Source organism: Podarcis pityusensis (genome assembly GCF_964106645.2).
Source record: "Podarcis pityusensis genome assembly, chromosome: 10".
Classification (NCBI taxonomy): domain Eukaryota; kingdom Metazoa; phylum Chordata; class Lepidosauria; order Squamata; family Lacertidae; genus Podarcis; species Podarcis pityusensis.
In genome coordinates, this window is record NC_138035.1 from 61,444,937 (window position 1) to 61,459,890 (window position 14,954).

Below are 14,954 nucleotides of genomic sequence, written 5' to 3' on the forward strand. Positions count from 1 at the left end.
TAGACCACAGCGCCATCCACATCCCTAAAGTTATTACAGTCATACCTCATGTTACGTTTGCTTCAGGTTGCGTTTCTTCAGACTGTGTCCCACGGCGACCTGGAAGTAACGGAATGGGTTACTTCCGGGTTTCACCACTTGCGCATGCGCAGTCACACAAAATGACATAACGTGCATGCACAGAAGCGGCGAATCGCGACCCGCACAGGTTGTGTTCTGTTCAGGTTGCAAACGGGCCTCCGGAATGGATCCCTTTTGCAACCAGAGGTACCACTGTATTACTAACATTGATGTCCCTTGCTGTTGTTGTTTAGTCGTGTCCGACTCTTTGTGACCCCATGGACCAGAGCACGCCAGGCCCTCTTGTCTTCCACTGCCTCCTGCAGTTTGGTCAAACTCATTTTTGTAGTTTCGAGAACACTGTCCAACCATTGACGTCCCTATGACGTCCCTATTGTCAACTAAGAAATGTCGACGGGTATGATTTCGCTGCCTACAGCGATTCCTCAAAGAAAAACTTCTCTGCACATGCTCAGAGACACTTTCCCTAGCTTACATGTGGAGAGAGAGAGCGCGCTCAGGTCTAAGGCATGATGGGAGATGCAATCCCCGCTGCTGCGCTGCGCCTCAAAGGTCCCGGAGCGTGGAGACGGAGCCGGAGCCGTGGCGACCGCCGCCCGAAGCTCGCCCCGAGTCCCCCCCCCCCGTTCCCGCCCCGTCACGTCAGCAAGCCAATCCCCCTCCGCTCCCCGGGAAGCCTGAGCGGCTGCCGGAGAAGCAAACAACGCGGAGAGGCGCGTCGGAGAGAGAGACCCCCTCGCCAAGAGCGCGCGGGAGGCTTCCCTCCTTCGCGCGCACTGAGGGGGGAAAGAAGGCGAGGGCGGGCGGCGGCGGCGGCGGCGGCGGGCTCGAGGGCGGGCCGAGAGCCTCTCTCTCCTCCCCGGACTGGTTCCCTGCCCTGCATTTATTCTTCTTTCCCCCCTCCTCCTCCTCCTCCTCCCAGTTTCCTGTCTGGCTTTGTGCTCGCGACGGATATGTGCGGCGCCCACAGGTGTGTCTCGTCCGCGCCGCTTTCGCCCGGCCAGGAGCGCGAGAGAGGCGGGCGCTGAGGCGCGTCATGTGATGCGCTCCGGCTCTCTGTGGCAGCGGCGGCGGAGCAGTAGTGCTTTCCCCCTCAGCTCCTTCTCCGCCTTTCCTCGGCTCGGGAAGCTGCTTGGCACCGCCGCCGCCGCCGAGGCTCTCGCGCTGATTTGTGGAGGCTTCTGCCGAGGCGGCGCCTCCGCCCTCCTTCCTTTCCCTCAGAATATGGGCAGCAGCCCGCCGGCCCCGCCGCTGGCTGCTGCGGGTCGTGCGCGCTGCCTCAGGGGGCTGCTGGGCTGAGGCGCGGCCACTTGGGGAGAGAGGGAGCGGCGGAGGCGGCGGAGGCAGCAGCACAAAGGCGCCGCCGCCACCACCACAGACCAGCAGCGTCTTCTCCTTCGTCTGCCGCCTTCCAACTTGGGTAAGTTTCGCGCCGCCTCCCTCCGCCTCACGAGAGCTCTCCCTGTTGGCGAAGGGGCGGCTCCACCTGTTGAAAGCCTCGAAAGCCCTCCCGGGGAATGCTGATTTGCTGAGCCAGTAAGCCAGGCAACCTCTCGGGGAGCTTCCCTCCCCCCCCCTCTCCACTCTTCCTTCCCCCTTCCCCTGTGTCGCTGCTTCTTCCCTTCACTGGGCGGCCGCCACTTCGCTGGCTCTTTCGGCGCGTCGAGGAAGTTGCCCGAGCCGATCCCGCCTGGAAGCAGCCGGCCGAGCTGCGATGAGGCCCGGGAGGAAGGGGGAAAGTGGACCTCATTGCCCTGGCGGGTTTAATTCGAGTTAACTGCTGCTGCTGCCTCTTCTTTCTTTTTCCCAAAAACAATAATTGCTCGTCCTGCCTTGTTCGAGCAGCAGATGGTTCCCATTAGGAGCAGAGCCTGGGCTCTTTCCGCTCAACGATGTGGCTGTGGACTTTGATAGCGCTGCGAGGCTTTTGCGAAATGTGAAACTTTCCCAAGGACTAGCTGCTGGTGGGTGAGCTGCGATGGCTGCTTTTCTATCCGATTGCGTTTCTAAACCTTTTTTTGTTTTTTTGTTTAATACATGATCAGGGAGAGGAGGCTTTTTAGATCCCTGCCAAAGGTGTTGGGGGGGGTGAAAGACCATCTTATTCCGAGTCTGAGTGAATGTGCGAGCGATTTCTCCGCCTTCCCTTTTAGCACCAGGCTTCTGGAACACCGAGCTGGATTTTAGAGTGCGTTATTATCCTCGAGAGTTTCGTAATCGCCGCTCCACCATTCACATAATTAAAACCCATTCACTCACATCCCATTCATTCTCGTTCGGCTGCGTGTGGCTAGGCATTGGTGGCATCAGTGACAATTTTTGACCCTTGGCTCTTGAGACCCCTTGTCTCGGTTTCAGATCTTGATTTGGGGGGGGGGGGGAGAGTTGAAGGCAGGTCCAGTTTCGTCTTGCCAGGGGCAGAAATGACTCGAAACTTTCATAAAGCAGCTCTTTTCCGACTGCAGGCACACACTTTTGCTCTGGGCAGACAGAGAGCTCTTTGCGTGTTTTGTGACTCACTCAGGTTTATTTGCTTTGGAGCTGCACAGCATTGTCTTTGGGGACTATGATCCCAGTGAGACTGTCCGTTCACACGCATGACACTCTGGCCTTTCCAGTTTCTGTGCACAATAAGGTGCCTGGCTCATCTCTTTCTCGATTTATAAACTGGAATACAGGACACACACCCAAAAGGACCACACACACAAGTATGATTCTCTGAGATAGTGGACTGAGATTCATTTGTCATTTTTTAAAGCTAGTAGGACAGAAAGACTCTCTCTTTAATGTCTCTCCATCTTTGAAGTTCAGCTGGCTAGGGGATGAGGCTGTTTTTAGTTACATGCCACCAAAGAAAGACTCCTAACCTATGCGAACCAGTGCTCACCTGTTGTATCTGTCCTATGCAAAACATTTTGTGTGTCTCTTGCTACAACCTAGAATGTACAGTTGGAGAGAGCTTGATGTTTGCATGCATTCTGGTAAAAGAGAACTTGATGTCTGCTTGCATTTTGGTAAAAAAGAACCGTTCTTTCTGTCTTGGAGGACACTGAGAGAATATTGTTGCGGTACACAAGCCAGTATTTTGCAGTGTTTCAGTATGTAGGATGTATATATACCAGAACCTAGTTGCATGTGTGCATCCCAGCCATAGACATGTTTACTGAAAAGTATGTCCTCCTCAGCTCATTCTCCCCCTCTGATTCCCTCCCAAGGATTACAACTGTAACCTCTTGTTTTGCTTCATTTTTTATCTTTACGAGTTTCCTATTTATAGGTGCTTCCTCCTCCTCCCTGAATAATACGGAGGATTACAACTGTCAACTCTTGTTTTGTTCCATTTTTTTTAATCTTTGAATGTTTCTTATTCATAGATGCTTCCTCCTTGCCCCAGAATAGTTTCCCCCCCCTCTGGTATATTTCCTAATTCAGAATGTGCACAGTGGCACCAGCTTCCCTAAAGAAGCTAGCAGGTGGCTTGGTATCTTTAGTACTGTCACATGCTGTGATGTAGGAGAAAGGCGAAATTTAGTGAGTGGGTAAAAAATGGTGAATGTTGATACGCTGGCCCAACAAATCCAGCATAAAGAGAAGGGAGAGGTAGGGCTCTGATAATTGAGAGAGGATGGTGAGCATTGGCTGCGAAGTGGGGTTTTGACTTCTTACCTGGACAATAATGGGACAATGTGTACCCCTTTGGTGAGTTACAGGCTTTTTTGGGAAGGGAAGAGGACAAAAACCCCAGGATTTAGAATACTAACCAGTACAGTGGTACCTCGGGTTAAGTACTTAATTCGTTCCGGAGGTCAGTTCTTAACCTGAAACTGTTCTTAACCTGAAGCACCACTTTAGCTAATGGGACCTGCTGCGCCACCGGAGCATGATTTCTGTTCTCATTCTGCAGCAAAGTTCTTAACCCGAGGTACTATTTCTGGCTTAGCGGCGTATGTAACCTGAAGCATATGTAACCCGAGGTACCACTGTAACTGGTTATGGGATCATCTGCACCACTACTCTGTGCAAAAAAACAAAACAACCCAAGGACTACATGGAGAAAGATATAGAATGGATTTATAGTTGATTACCTTAGCTTCTTGTGATCTAATCTGTGTTTGAATTTGCACGTTAGCAACCCATGAGTTAGAGAGTTGAAGTTGTATCCAGTGATACAACTTGTATCCAGTGATTTCAGAATAGTAACTGAAATGAAGCACTCGGTTTATTGATACACAGTGTTTAAATCTGAAAATATTATCTCCGTAAAAAAAACAATGTTACAAATGTCGAAGAGGAAAGAAATGGCAACATAAAGGAAAACACCATACTGAGATATAGTACTTAGAAAACAATACTGTTTAAAAGTAGCATTGTAGTTTCATTGACAAAGCAATAAATTAGAGGAGTTTCAAATATTAGAGGAAGTAATATGTAGATGACCATAATTCCTAACTAAGGCAAAATGTAACTGGGAACCCACGCTTTTAGGCATGCCGTTGCTCATTCAAGCATATTCTTCAAAACAAATAACGCTGTGTTTCCACATTCGCTTTGACATGTGTTGCTATCTTACTTCTTAATAAGGTAAAGGATGATATACTTATCAGGTCCTTAACACCCAAGATGTCAACACTTCATGTTGTCTGCCACTCTGATTCATCTAAAAGTTGCAAGAAACTTACACAGAGTTAAACTTTTTGATTATTGACATCCATTTCAGTCCATTCCAATGTTTGCTGAAGTTGGTAGCTCCTTGGGCCTAGCAGGGGTCAGACTAACAGCAAGTTCACCACCAATTAAGTTATATTGCTGTGTTATCCCAGATATCTATCGCTCTGCGGGAGGGCTCAGTGTACTTGGGTGGATGAAAAACATTCTTGCGTTGCCGAGTGAGATTGAGAGATCTGAGTATGCCATCATTTTCTAACTACTGATTAGTGATAGATATGCTTGTTGATATAGAAATATGGAACACAGGCTGTTGATTCCAGAGAAACAAATAGTGGAGGGTTTATAGACACTTATTTTTCAGCAGAAATTCTTCTGAAGCCTCAATTAACCATAACCAAAGACGGAATGGCATGGATTTTATTTCACATAAAATGTTATAAACATCACATAAAACTAAGTGATAGAGCAAACATGCCAGGAAAAGAAATAACAGCTAGCAGACAAAGCAAAAAAACAACAGATCAAGTAGGTCCAGTGGTCTCCCTGATGAGCCAGGTGGCGCCTGCGGGGTCACATAGTAGGTTTTCCTAAAAGTGGCATTCCATAAAACTGGCATTGCCTCATTGAACATCATTTGGCAGGGGCTTCTGAAGCAATGCCTAAGGTAGAATATTTTTTTTGGGGGGGAGGGAGGCAGTCCTTCAGGTATTTACCCCCAAACGATGTAGGGTTTTAAAGGTAGCTGAATTGAAATTAAATGGACAGTCAGAATTGAACGGGCCATCAGTGCACAGCATACTGAACTGAAGAAATATGGACCATTTGGTTAGGTGCTACTTAACACACCAGGCATATGGGTGGCGCTTTGGTCTAAACCCTGAGCCTCTAGGGGTTGCTGATCAGAAGGTTGGCGGTTTGAATCCCCGTGGCGGGGTGAGCTGCTGTTGCTCTGTCCCAGCTCCTGCCAACCTAGCAGTTTGAAAGCATGCCAGTGCAAGTAGATAAATAGGTACTGCTGTGGCGGGAAGGTAAACAGCGTTTCCATGCACTCTGGTTTCCATCACGGTGTTCCGTTGTGCCAGAAGCGGTTTAGTCCTGCTGGCAACATGGCCCGGAAAGCTGTCTGTGGAGAAACACCTGCTCCCTCGGCCTAAAAGCAAGATCAGCGCCACAACCCCATAGTTGCCTTTGACTGGACTTAACTGTCCATGGGTCCTTTACCTTTTTACCTTTTACACCTGGCAATAGCATCCTGCACAAGCTGAAGCCTGGGTGTTCTTCAAGACCCACCCCATGTAGAATGTGTAATCAAGAGGCACAAATGACAGTTGCCCAATCTAATGGATTTTATCCTATGTATCAAATCTGCCCTGTGCTCTGCTGCCCTTAGGGTTCTTCTAGTCTTGCATTTTGCAACACCAAAGTAGTGTAACTAAATACAATGCAAGCTTTCCCCTTTCAACCTATGGGCAGCTGCTGTGCTTCTTTTAATTGAACTGAGAAATTTGCCCATTGCTTTGCACTGGCTTCAGCCAGGAAGTACTAGATAAATAGCAATCGCCACAAGCTTTGAGTGCTGGTCAGGTGTGCATTAAGACAGTTGTGAGCATATTTGCAGGGTCTACTTTTATTTTACTATATTGCTATTGGACTGCTGACACTGCTTGAAGGCACACACTTTCACTTAGGTGAATAGAATAATAGAATCATAGAATTGCAGAGTTGGAAGGGACCCTGAGGATCATCTAGTATAACCCCCCTGCAATGTAGGAGTATGCAGCTGTCGCATATGGGGATTGAACCTGCAACCTTGGTGTTATCAGCACCACGTCCTAACCAACTGAGCTATCCAGGCCCTCCAGAATACACAGATTTTGTTAAGGCTAACTGTAGCTGATGGAGTCCTTTTGCTCTATTGATTGTTTTTAATTATGGTCTTAAGGTGATTATGTTTTGTTGTTTTAATGTACATGCTTATAAACAGGCCTGGGATCTTAGCTGATGAAGGGTGGTTAAGAAATGGAGTAGATAATAATAGGAGGAAAAACAGAAGCTCATGATCCACTGACTGGAGTTGGCTGCAAAATAGTTTTTGTGTAAAATGCAGAGCCTGATTTAAAATGATGCGTCATATATAACCTGTACAGTATATATGAGTTTGCAACCACATTTGAGTTACTATGGAACAGAGATTCCAGCAGCCTGATTTAGGGGTTGCAGAGAAGCATGGTGGGCTTTGTCTATTTATCTTGCTAACTGAGAGCCAAAAAACCTTGCCAATCTACTGCAAATCACCCAGTGATCTGCTAATAGATCGAAATGTACCATCTGCCCATTAGAAGGTTGGCATGAACAAAAATCTAGAGTTCCTGAAGAAGCGAATGCTATTTAAGTTGCATGTTTTGCTAAGTATTAAGCAAGCAGTGAACTAAAACCTCATGCAGTCTATTGGTTTTATTTTCTCTTTGTTGTATGAGAGAACCACAATACTCAGTACTACGGAGCTTATGTGATTTCAGTATATCATCAGTGCAGCAAATAAAAAGTACTGCTGTACCCTTGACAAACATTAAAAAGTAAGTTACCAGGCAGACTTGTCTGAAAATTTAAGGGCTGACCATGTTGACATTCATAGAAATAGTTGGGCCTTTGATTGGGCCTTATGGTTTGTGTATATTTAAACAGTTTTCTGGCACAGTATGCAGCTTCGTGGTTCTACAATGGTTGCAGGAAGATTAAATGAATGTCTTCTCATTCTGTTGTACTTGGTCGAATTTTTCTGTACACAATGTGCAGAATAATCTTTATGGTTTTTCAAAAGTAGCTACTGAATGTGCCCTCCTTGCTTCCAGTGTAGGACTTGAATTTTAGAAAACAAGGAGAGGCAATTGGGAAATGTCTTCAGTTTAAAAACAGATCGACCAATTATCATGAGCCTCAAATGTGAGTTGTCCCCACACCTTCATGGATCTCAGTGATAGTGAACCGTTGAAGGTATGCCCTTGAACTTTCACCATTGGCTGTTTTGCCTATTTTTGGTTCTCTTGACCCACAGCTACACTCCATTGCCCCCCCTCAAGGACTGTGTAGGCCAGATAAACTCTTTGCTAGCAAGAAGCCAAAGAAGAAGAATAGTAGTATTGAGCTTTCTGTTTCGCATGGTGATTCCTGTTCTAGCTCTGGTAAAAGAGATGGTGAATACAGTTTGGCTCAAGTGGTCTTTCCACCCATGCAGACGACGTGGGAGTGGGCAGCTGTTTGGAAACTGCAGCTGTTGTCACTGACTATCTCAACATGTACCAGTGCCTGAGTCACCCTCCTTGCTTTCTATTACTGTAGAAGGGGATTTGTGCAAGTGAGGTCTAAAGTATCTTGAACTTGGAATGATTTCAGAAACTTTCCAAACAGACTTTGAAATGTTAGTTCCTATAATGCTTCAGGAATTTGGATGAAATAACTCGCAGCAACTTGTTGAAACCTGTTTGGATCCTTGCCTTGTGTGGGAGTATAGGAAAACATTAGTACATCCTAGTTTGGGGAGGTAGAAATGGAGGGCAGGTTGATGCCATAACGTGAAATAAGTCTTAATTCAGTGAACCTACCTGGCAACTCAAAGGAGCAGTACAGTATGATAACACTTACCTTCCTGATTTCTGAAATCTTCAGCTAATTTTTTAAAAACAGGATTTACGCCATGAAGTTCTGTAACACTTGGAGCGCTGCCAGAAATTAGTTGCTGCTACACTGAACAAATATTAATAGCAGTGATTTTATGCTTGCCATTCTCCTAGTTATTCTTCCATTCTCCAAACAGAATACAGCTCCCCAGATGTTATGCAAATTCACTGCAGAATTACACAGTTCCCATAGTTAAGACTTGATCATAACTCATGACTTCAGTGTCCAGGTTGTAGATTTTCATGCATTGGAAAATCCTTGCAAAATCAAACGACAAACACACACAGTGTTAGAAACACAGATATATAACCTAGGCACCAAATGGCTCCTTAAACCAGGGTTAACAGTTGCCAAAACAGAATGCCTAGTTGCCATTTTGGGGCCAGACATCTCAAAAGTTGTATTTTTCAATATGATTTTTGGGTTCCTGAAATTCATCCTGACGGTGCAGATAAAATATAATGGATAGAATTCTACAGGATGTGTTGCTGTTGTGTGAAAAGGGTCAAGATTCAAGGATCTCCAGGCATGCAGCTCCAGATGGTGGACACATCAGGCATGCAGGTATCTTCCCTTGGTTGCCAAGTGGCTGACAGCAAGGTACAAAATGCTCCTGGTGAATTTTGAATGCTGCGCACACACAGAGACACCTCTGGGGTGTTTGCAACTTAAGTTATACTCAAAGTAGACCCATTGAAATTAAGGGCGCTCAGCAAATTGTGTCCCATTATTTCCAGTGGGTCTGCTCTGTGTAGGACTAATGTTGGATGCAGCCATTTATTTTAAATTAGTCCTGGAAGTGCCAGAGGGGCCCTTTCTTTATGGCATGAGCAGCACTGTGGCGCAGCTCCTTCCAGTTTTGTGAAGATAACATCAGAAGCCACAGGCTACAAGAAAGAGTGTTCCACATTGCTGTCTCTTGTCACCCTTGCTTCTGTTTCTAGGACCAGCAACATGTGTTCCCATGCAATGTGGAGAGAGAATCCTGGAGTAAACGGAGATCCTTTGTGTTCATTGGATTGTTGATTAATACCAACCCTTTAACAGAATGAAGAAACTGGTGAAATCATTTTATACTGTTTTACAACCAACAGGAAATTAATTCAGTTTAAGGCAATCAATGGAGGGCTTGGTTTTGTGTGAGTGACAGAATCTTCTATTTGAACATGAAGAGATTGTGAAGAACCGTTATCCACCTCTCTCTTTGCAGACCATAGTGTGCCATAAGCAAAGTACTGCAGAAAGGTTGCCTGAAAAAACAACAACCACTGGATAACTCAAGAGACACTTTACAGGAAAAGGCAAAGAATGAAAGTAGCATGTCTGTTTCACTTGCCCCGTTATGAAAATCGATGAAATGGTGTGATGTACCCTAGGCTACCTCTTATTTGTCTATCTGAATGGAAAGAAAACTGGAGTGTTACTTAGTTCAGGCTATTGCCCTCCCATGTGCTAGGGGAGTCCTGTAGTGTTTTGTTGTATCTGCTTTGGGGAAATCATTTGGGGTATGTTTTAGCCCTTGGATAACTGCACATACTGGAACACTTAATTAAAGCAGATAAGTATTATCAAAGATTATTATGCACAGTCTAACATGGTTCCAACTTGGATTTTACAAAAATGAATAAATCAATGCAGATTATATCGAAATCAATAATGTGTGTTTTAAGAATTTAAAATTGGATTTTAAGTGCCTTGCTCTGTACTCTCTGGAGGAAATGCTATGCTGACCTGAATTAAAAATCTATCTCTTGAACAACAGATAATACTTAGCTAGCTACTAGCTTTTCCTTATGACCATGTTTTTATTATTGAAGGAGTTCCTTTAACACTGTTCAAGTTATAATTCTATATGCACTTACTTTGGAGTAAAAGCGTTGCAGCAGCCGAATCCTGAAGAACAGTCCGTTCCCCAAAGCCTGTTGGAACAAGAAAGAATATGAGGGTTACTACCCATATTTGACACATTTTGGTGCAGAAATACCATCACAGCCGGGATGTGACTTCTGTGTTAGGAAGCAGCGGGATAGCACTTGTGTTGCACACAAAAGTTCCTGGATTCACTTCCCCTGAGTTCTACAGGACAAAAAAATTGATACCAGCTAATGTGAACTCATTAAGACACCAGCCAGTATATTGTTGTCTATACTAAAGGCATCTGAGAAATTAAACAATATCTAAAGATGTAACAGCATTTATTATCTGCTATGAGTGTCCCTATGGTGAGGCCATTAAAACAATGGATTTTTTTTTTTTTTTTGGGGTCATACTATACTTTTTTGTTTGTTTGCATCCTGCCTTGGGAATGCTGATCCAACACCAAAGGTGTGGAGTATGAAATCTGCATCTATGTCTGTCCATGTGAACCCAGAGCCTTGTAAGCAATCTCTAATCCCTTGGCTAAGTTAAAAGTTGAGATAAAAATGTGTTTGCCTGACTCCCCAAAAGAAATAAGGTACCAGGCAAAGGCTTCTGAGGAGGGCATTCCAAAGTTGGGTCACCACCACCAAAATAAGTTCCTTTCCTCAGAAGATCTCAGAGTCGTACATCTCAAAGGAGAGCACTTTGAATTAGGTTCAGAAACAGACTGGGAGCTGGTACATCAGTAAAACATTCATAATGTTCTGGGAAGGCACTGGGCTAGTGTATGCATAACAGAGCCTTGCAGCTATATTTTGAAATAAAGTTTCTGGGCCATTTTCAAAGGTAGCCCCTTGCGTAGCATAAATGCAGTAGTTTACCTGCCCTCAACAAAGGAATTGATCATTTGGTGTGAAAGGCCATTTAGTTCACCATTGCTAGACTCCTTGGCTAGATAGTTCTGCTTGTTTCTCCTTTGCCCCAGTGTTCAACGCTCCCATTGTTTTGGTGCTTTTTGCAACGGGGAATTTCATTAGTGCGAGGTGTTTCTGAGCTCTGGGTGCAGTACTGTGCCTAAGATTTCAGATTAAAACTGCAGAGTGGAAGGAAAGGAGGACCCTTTTCTGCCTCCCCACTTCCAGCTACTCTCTGAAGACTTGAGATGAGACCCTCTTAAGAATATTAGGGGGGCAGGCAGGGGAAGGACTAGAGCAGGTATCCCCAACCTTTGGCCCTCCAGATGTTTTGGACTACAATTTCCACCATCCCTTACCACTGGTCCTGTTAGCTAGGGATCATGGGAGTTGTAGGCCAAAACTTCTGGAGAGCCACAGGTTGGGGATGCCTGGACTAGAGCATGTGAAAAATGAACATAATATTTTAGCTGCAGTTCATTCATTTTCAGCTTTGTATTCTTGTTATTAAAAAAGGTGCGCATAGGCAAACTCGGCCCCCCAGATATTTTGGGACTACAACTCCCATGATCCCTAGCTAACAGGACCAGTGGTCAGAGATGATGGGAATTGTAGTCCCAAAACATCTGGAGGGCCGAGTTTGCCAATGGCATTCCATTGTTGCACCCATAACCTTGGTTTAAGGTACCATTTAGCTCCTAGCTTTTATATCTCAGTTTATAACACTGCTTTGCCCACTAATATTTATCTGGTGCACTCTGCTGCCAAAAGTATTCACCTCTCTCCTCTATTGGAGCATTTGACTCTGCTTCTCAAATCCTTTCACTAGGTTTCTGTTTTGCATAACAGAACTCCCCCATGTCCTTGTCCCTCGGTATCTGTCATACCTGTTATTTGTAAGGCTGAATGTGTGTGTATATATGTAATGTGGTATACATCAGTTACAACAGTTGCTGTATATAATTATAGTACAACTTCAAACATCCTGTCCCCACCTTCAAGGGGACCCTCATCAATGAGGTCCAAGCAATTGCAACAAGCAGTTGTTTATCACACTGCCAGTAAATACACTACATTTTTTCTGGAGTCTGGCTGACTAATGAAAATGGACTTCTTGAGACTCATCTCTCCTGTAATTGAAAACTTTTCCAGGGTGAGTATGCCAATCCAGTTGGATTAGTATCCACATCGTGATCATTATTGGCTTGAGGAACACCTGGGTCTTTTTAGTAGTGCAGATGGCTAGGGCAGCCCAGTCAAGACTTCTGAGAATTGCTCTGGTGGTTATACCGGCTTGCAGCTTTCCTGACTACTTCATGCTGGGAAGCTAACTCCTTTAGCTTGCTCTCTAAATGTCTCATAACAAACAGGTTCTCATTGCAAATGTCCCTGGCTTTTTCACAGAAGCCAATATCTTGTAGAGCGATCATAATTGCATTATGTTACTGGCATTTTATTAAAAACATGCTTTGAATAACACATGTTTTATGAATTTATGTGAGAGCTGATGCTGTCATGCACTGCTGGACTTTCTGTGTGAGCAGCCAAAGAAGAGCATTCTCATTTCTTAAATAATTTCCTACTATTTAATCCAATGATCAGCAAACTGTTCTTTGGACTGCAGATATGTTGAGGAACTTACAGCTTTATGAAGTTCCTCTTCATTGTTTTAATGGGAGGGGAGAGTGAACCACAGCTTGGGGTGCCTCTTCTCTCTTGCTAAGCCCCCCCCCCAAAGCCCGCTGACTTTAGTAGGAGCAGTGACAGAAAGAAGGGGGGAGGGCAGTACTGGGGTGGAGAGAAGGATTTTGATATCGCTGCTCATAATGCATTTGGTGGTCCAATGTAGTCCTGGGCAATGTTATAAACTCAAATATTATATTAAGCTAATCACCAAATGGCAACTTAAACCTAGGTTATGGTTGCCACAAATAAATGTCTATGGGCCTTTCTTTTTAATCAGTGAAATAGTAATAGTAATAGTAATAATAATAATAATAATCAATTTTCATTTCTATACCACTTTATCTTTTCAAGAAAAAAATTCTCAAACATCAAATCAAACTGGAATAAAACAAATTCAAGCTTCAAGGAAAATATTTCAGGTCCTTCTCTAAGTGATATTTTCCCATATTTACCTACTTAATTTGTAGAGCTCTCTCATAGCAGAAGTGCTCTAGGGAGCCAATACTTGCACTCCTACAGTGTGAAGTAGTGGTTAGAATGTTGGACTAGGACCTGGGAGATGAGGGTTCAAATTCCCCACTCAGTCAAGGAAGCTCGTGGGATGACCTTGGACCAATCACAAACTCTTAACCTACCTCACAGGGTCATTTAGGGATTAACTGAGGAGGGGTGTGTGTGAACTGTGTACTCCTTGGAGGAAAAGGTGTGATATAAATGTAATAAATAAGCTCTTCTGTTTACCTGCTTAAGAAAGCTGGAGGGACCATCCAGATGGGAGGTGTCTGTTGTCAACCTGGCATCCAGAGATCTCCACGGGGGGTGCAATTGGACCCATGCCAATCACAAAATGTGCCTGGCTAATTTCGAACACCGGTGCACTTCAGGAGACAGTGGCTCCTCCTTTCCCTCAGCTGTCACTTAGCAACAGCCCTTAGAGGAGAGATGGGAAGCAGAACTCTGCTGTGGAGACCAGCTCCATTTGGTTTCTCCTCTCTGGGTTCATTAAGGTTGGTTACCATAGAAGCTACTATGTCACTTTATGAACTGGTGCTTGAACTTGGTTGCTTTCCATTTCCCCTTCTCATCCCTTTTGTGCTGCATTTCTTGTAAGCCTGTTGGTCAGAACTGTTGCATTTTTATTGATCTTCTGGGAACCCTTTAGTCCAACTTCCAAGAGGCTGCGATCTACTCACATAGTTAAAAACTGGCAGTGACCTACCCCCATTTGGGGGGTACAGGGCAAAGTTGTTGAGCTTTCTTTAGAGGAGCCAAAGTTGTTGAGCATCTTTGGGGGAGCCAGTGATCTGCCAGTGATCAACCACAGACGTCCAGTGATCTACTGGTAGATCATGATCTACCTATTGGACATGCCTGCTTTAGGCTAAAGGGAAGGGTTCAGAATGATTTAAATAAATAACACCTTTAGTGTGACAACAAATTAATTACACAGCCCACAGCAGACATGTGTATTAGCCTAAATCCCCTATACACAACAGGTGTTTGTCTATTATAACCTAAGTGTTTATTCAACCAATGTGAAAAATTGGGCAGGAAGATTTTTATCTAAGCCATTTGTTTTAGCTAAACCAATGGTAGAGTCCAGGAGTGTGCAGCTACTCCTCAGTTTATTTTTCCTGACTACAACTGTGCTCTCTCTGTGTGTGTGTAGGTAATATTACCCCAGTAGCTGCTGAGCAAAAGCAGTTGTACAAACAATCCTTTTCTAGTGTATTTAGTAAATAAATATTATGTGTGACTCAGCCCACAAAGTTTATAGAATTGTTCTCTTATAAAGATTGAGATCAGAATTTGAATACTACTGTAAGTCCTTGGGTGCTTTTCTTTGCCAACGGAAATGTGAAGTTATGTTTCAAAGAATCCCTCAAATATTAATTGACACCTTTTATTTAATGAAGCTGTTAAAATACTGCCTTCTAATTACCATGACTTGTGAGATCAGATCTGTTTGTTTTCAATAGGAGGCCAACACATACAATTTCTTTGTTAAATACATCACCAGAGGATTGTTCACTTGCCATCTATAATGGAATTCCGCAAATTGTTAAA

General features: G+C 44.4%; 1 protein-coding gene across 3 annotated transcripts in view; it reads left to right on the top strand.

Moving 5' to 3' along the window:
• Nucleotides 1–1,110: 1,110 nt before the first annotated feature.
• The window catches only part of PLXNB2 (plexin B2), a 347,788-nt gene continuing 333,944 nt past the window's right edge, over nucleotides 1,111–14,954 (top strand). For 2 of the 3 annotated variants that reach the window (XM_081023406.1, XM_081023404.1), the window contains exon 1: nucleotides 1,111–1,501. The gene's annotated coding sequence lies outside the window, so the exon portion shown is untranslated. Of the gene's footprint in view, nucleotides 1,502–1,715; nucleotides 2,046–14,954 lie in introns of those variants that run through there. The other variant, XM_081023405.1, reaches the window with a different exon arrangement.